The sequence below is a fragment of the Lytechinus variegatus genome, chromosome 14 (genome assembly GCF_018143015.1).
Source record: "Lytechinus variegatus isolate NC3 chromosome 14, Lvar_3.0, whole genome shotgun sequence".
Lineage (NCBI taxonomy): Eukaryota > Metazoa > Echinodermata > Echinoidea > Temnopleuroida > Toxopneustidae > Lytechinus > Lytechinus variegatus.
The window spans coordinates 25,900,928-25,907,185 of NC_054753.1; positions in this window are offsets into that span (position 1 = coordinate 25,900,928).

Here is a 6,258-nt window from a genome sequence, read left to right on the forward strand (position 1 = left end):
GTTGAACACCAAACAGGGTAGCAGCAACTCCCACCTTTTAACGTCTTCTGCTCTGACGCGGCCAGGGTTTGAACCCCCGACCTCTCGGTCGTGAGGCTGCATGACGCTACATCAACTGAGCCAACACACCGTTCGACACGACAATCGTACTTATGGCTAGGAATAAGACATTTCAAGTCTACTCATGCAAGAAAATATAGTTTGACAATCTTCCCTTTGTATTGTCGAAACATGTACTCCACTGGGCATACATTGTTTTTCTCAATTCAGTTTTCTCATGGACAATTACCACACTGTAAAAACTGCGGTGTTAAAACTCACACCAATTGGTGTTAATAGAGGACCACACCCTGAGGTGTTAAAATTACACCCTAGAGATTAAATATAACACCAAAGAGTGTAAATGTAGCAACAAAAGGTGATGTTATAACACCTATATGTGTAAAACTAACACCACCAATACTAACACCGGTGTAAAATAACTGGTGTGGTCCTCCATGTACACCGGTTAACACCACAGTTTTTGCTGTGCATAATTATACATATTTATATACACGTATGCTAACATGACTTTTGACAATATGTTAATAGCGAGTCATATCAAGTGCACTACCACAAGAAGGTATTACTGTCATACAATTTTATGGTCACATTAGGTTAGGGAACTCAAAATAATATACATTTCTTGTTTAACAAAGTAACAAACACACTCTTGCGTGATATTTTTTCCAGCACCATATATCTACCAATATCATAGGCGGCGGAAGCGGGGGGGGGACACTTCCCCCCCTAAATTTTGTTTTGATAACCTTTTTTTTTTTTTTTTTTTTTTTTTTTTTGCTTGTCAATTTTTTTTTCCTGCGTCCCCCCCTAAATTAACGTGGACCCCCTTGACACGTGTGTTTTCCCCCCCTAAAATTTAGGTTGATGACCTTTTTTTTTTTTTTTTTTTTTTTTTTTTTTTTGCTTCTCAAAAATTTTTGGGGCGCTTGTCCTATTTTTTACATGTGTCCATCCCAAAATTTCAGGTGGACAGCCCCTAAATTTATTGGCTTCCGCCGCCAATGACCAATACCACAATTATTTTCCCCCGTACTTCGCTGATCCCTACATACAGTTATCATTGCCAATGAAAAAACAAAATATGGTAAATCGTCTTTAAAAAATGTAATTTTTACTCACTTTTTTAATGCTTATCAGATATATGAAGACATGAAATTTATCTATACACGTTCATGTAAAGCTAGATATTAGATAAGACCATAAGACCGTCGTTGTAATTATATAAAACTTCTGTATTTGAAACTGTGTGTGATGATAATTCAATTTTCAATTCAATTCTATATTTCATTTCCATGACAATCTCCGTGAATTAAATCATTTTTATTTTGATAAGAAGAGGAAGACAAATGTTCTTATATAAAAATGTCTTACCACATACACGGAAATTACATTTTAACAATAAATATCTGGTCACTGGTAAACGTAGAGTAAACCTATTTGTAAATTACTGACCTGCATGCCGGTATATCAGCGACTAATGGCCTGGTCACACCGCCCGAGCGTTGTTGGAGCGGTCGTGGAGCGGTAGGGAAAGACGGTCGAATTTCGCTCTCAAAATTGGGGAAAAAATCGAAAAAAAAAAACAATCGAAATCGAAAATGGTAAACGGTAGCGAGCGGTGATGATATTTTTCTCTCCGCTCTACGACCGCTCCAACAACGCTCGGGCGGTGTGACCATACCATTAAAAGGAAAGAAATTAATCGCAAATGATTGCTCTTTGTGATCTACTCAAACATAATATCTAATCTTAATTGAGTAATGTTAACCAATATACGATTGATCTTTAGAAGACAATAGAGTTAGATTATAGATCAAAATTGGGATTTTATTTGGACCTACAATCTTTTAAGATTAATGTCCATTCCGAGAACGCTAGAATACCCCCCCCCCCATGGTGATGATGGCGGTGGGGCAGGGGAGGGTTACAGCTTGATAGTGGCAAAGTAATTCCTTAGTCTTCAGGCACAGACTCATATTTGACACTTCAACCAATAACATGTCTGAGGGTGAAGACTAGACTCCCAAGTCTCTGTCTACATGTGTCAAATAGAGCCAGCCGCAGTACATAGTGAATCTAGTCTCACTAATTCAGACTCTGCTTTATGCACTTTGCGAAAAACAAGGTCTGTGTCGGCAGACTAGCAATTTAGATTTATTGCTGTGTGCTATCAATTCAAGATGAATCATCTCCCTTGATATTTGTTTTAAACGTAAAATCTGATGTTAATATTTGTTTCTGTATATTCATTCTTATATGTTTACTCTTAAAAAGGATTGGTCAAAGAAACAAATGTTTTGGTGAACACATGTCCGGCCGATAAAAATAATTAATATCAACCAAAATTCTGGTAGATATTACCCAATAAATTGGTTAATTTGGACCATCTTGTCGGTCGGACACAATATTCACCAACACATTGGATAATTTAACCAATCCTTTTAGGAGTATTTGTAGCAAAATAATCTTGCATGCTTATAGATTGTGAATAAATAAGTTTGCTTTTTACCTGTTCGTCGGATATTGATAACTACGAATTATTGTGAGGGGTGACATTAAATTAAATCACCGGACGAGTGAAATCCTTTATACTGGCATATTTTTTGGCTTCTGATGGCTTACAGACCCTTCTCATAGCAGAAACCTAAACCTTTATGAATGGGAATTTCATGTCTAAAGCTAAATGAAGAAGACACCAAAATGATCCGGACCATAGATTATGCAAATCACACTTATCTTATTATTCGATCGAGTTTACCGATAGTCAAATATACAGAGCTTACAATTGTCGATATATATATTTCTTATTTATAGTTATGAAATAATCCTAGATGATTTCGCTGTTTGATATTTTAAGCTCGTTTGCTAAGCACGTCTCTCTAACAACTACTGCTTAATATTTGAAACAAGTTGTTAAAAAGTGTTAGCAATTACAAAAAAAAATTAACGATTGTTAAAAATCTTCATCACCTTGTTGTTAAAAGTCACGTGATTAAACAATGTGCTACGTTTTTTTCTACTGTGTATGGACAGCAAATACAGGTTTTTAAAATGGAATATAATTTATGATATCATACATTCCTTCTGGGACAATGAAAGTCACTAATGACGTATGACAATCTTTTAACGGGTTTCTGATGTAGTGTAAAATATTATTTTCACAAATTTTAGGTGGAAGAAATTAAATTGTGTGATTCTTGATAATCATTGTAAGATAAATCTGTGAATAAGAAAATATTGTACCAATCATATAACTTTCAAGACTATAATCAATAAATACAATCATATATATTTGTTATTCCAATAACGATTAAAGGTTTTTGTCTTTTTTGTCACATTAAACACTGATGGAGAGTGAGTCTATTCTATCCAAAGAAAATTTGAAAAATTGAATTAATTTGATATAGAGTCAACCAAAACGTGTCGGAATCATATTTACATCTGTTATTTTATGTGTAGGCCTATATGCGTTTTTATATTCAATTTAATTTGTCGATTTGTTTATTATTTTTTGTTTCGAATTTCCGAATGACTACGGGATCACTATTTCCATTTGAACAGTTTGTCCCTGGAGAAAAATAATTACCCCTTCAAAGCAAAATTGAAAATACAAGTTGACGAAATAGATTTATAAAATAAACCCCACCCAGTTAATACGAAGACAAAATATAAATATTCATGGCACAGGATATTAAACACAAAAAGAGAAAGAGAGGGAGGGAGGGGAGAGAGAGTGACAGGGAAAGAGGGAGGGGTGGGGTAGGGAGAAGATTCGGCAGGGGCGAACAGAAAGTCGAATAAATTGTTTAGTTGTTTCTTTTATTATAAATCACACCAATAAGAGTAACAGGGGCTCGGAACGTAAAAATTAAAATCTGATTGTGTTTTTACATGGTCACCCCCCCCCCCATTTACAAAATCGTCCCGCTGTCCCTGATTAAAAAAAATATAACAGTGAATCTGTGCAAATTGACAAAATTCTTCTTTTTTAGCCGTTTTGAAGCTGTTTTATGTACAAATTCTTATAAGGAGAAATAAAAATTGACAAATCCACCGTTTTCTATCCATTTTAGATATAAGAAGGGAAAGAAAATGGCTACAAATCGGCTTCAAAACAGCGATATGAAAACAGTCACATTGATATATAGCAAAAGTTTGCTCTTAAGGTTTGGGGTGAGTGAGTTTGAGTACGCCAATACATGGACGAGATCATGGTCAGACTTTGCGTCCCATTTAGATTATTGGAAATGAAAAATATTACCATTAACCCGGGGGCCACTTACATTGACGAATGGATACCATGCGCGACCCCCCCCAAAAAAAAAACACGTAAAAAGGATGTCTTTTTAAGAAAGGGCACGTTATGTACGTAACGTAATAAAGGGTGTCAAAAATCAAAATAATGAAAACAGGGTATCTATTTCGCTAGGAAAGCTATACGTGTTTAGGGTCAAATTTTCGAGGGTCTAAAAACTTAAGACTAAAATGTTTTATAAAGGATGTACTTTTTGCCCCAACAGTCAACACTAGACGTTTTTAGAGTACGATTTGAAGTGTGAGAGGCGGGGCCGTACTAAACCTAATGATTTACACTCTTAAAACAAATCAGTCAAATTGACTAGACCAGTAGTCAGCTGGGAGCAACTGATATGGCAATCACTGATATTCACATTTCTGACATATATTCTAGTCAGAAATAACTCTGTTCTAGTAAAATATGACTAGAAAATAGTCAAATATGACTAGAATAACAGTTGCACCCAGCTGAACCTATTAACTAGTTATTTTTGACTGATTTGCTTTTAGAGTGTAGGTAAAGGTAAAACTGACGACCGACGTCCGTGACTTAACAATTAAATATCGCTCTACTTGTTTGGGGGTTCAATTCAGGGAATACTTGCCAAGAGTATATCGTTTGTTTCAAATTCTTGTTAAAGGGGAATCCACACAGCAAAAACTGTGGTGTTAACCGGTGTAGAGGACCACACCAGTTATTTTACACCGGTGTTAAATTGGTGGTGTTAGTTTTACACCTATAGGTGTTATTACAACACCTATGGTTGTTACATTTACACTCTTTGGTGTTCAATCTCTATGGTGTTATTTTAACACCTCAGGGTGTGGTCCTCTATTAACACAAATTGGTGTCAGTTTTAACACCACAGTTTTTACAGTGCAGGCTTGGCCGTGAAATGTTGTGTTGGAAAGGAGAAAAGTAAATTAAACAGAATGGTGAAAGTTTGAAGAAATCGGACAAGCATTAAGAAAGTTATAACTGCTTTAAAGTTGAGATCACTAATACTATGTAAATTTCAAATTGGCAACTGGGTAATTAAATTATGACAAGGGGGACAACTTTACCTGGGGAAGTAATCTAAATATAACTCAGGTAGTATATTGTTTTATGTCCTCGTAAAAGAAAAATATAATTTGAAATAAAAACTTTTGGGAAACATGACATTTTAGCCCAAATATGTATTAGAGTATATGGAAGAGTAGTCCTTGCCCACAGAGATGTACTAATTACGTATATATCTCTATGTCCTTGCCTTCTTACGTATATGTATCTCTATGTCCTTGCCTTACATCACTATGACATCCCATATGCGGCCAATTTGAAGTCTTCATGGGTATAGTGATTACTAATATTTTCAACTTTTAAAAATTCACAACTTTCTAGTTGTTTGTCCAATGTTGTTCAAACTTTGACCTATCAACTTGTCTGATTTTATTTTTCCTTATAAAAACAAGTTTTATTTGGGTAGGATTTCCCTTTAAGGGTAGGGTTTCACTAGCCAACACTTGTTATGGGGTGCATATTCAGAATATGGAAAATAACTGTTTAGGGTGCTTTTCGAGACTCCATGGTCGCGCTTGGTCTCCACCCGTCATTGGAAGTGGCCCCCGGGACCATTAATTAGTTCACGTAAAAAGTTTGTTTGATCGATACATAAAAGCCAATACTACTTTTTTTCAGGAACTGCATTCCATTATTTCACACCTGAGCTTTCTTGCGTCGGGAAAGGCAAAGTTAGCCTCCAAAAAAGTTATATTAGCGTCAGTGTTGTAGTCGAGGCTCAAACCTCCAAGGCCAAGGACTGAAAACCTCAAGGCCAAGGCATTTCAAACTTACGAAGTACGGAACAATGAGCCAACAATGCTTAAGCTTAGGGTGTGGGCGAACAAAATTTTTGA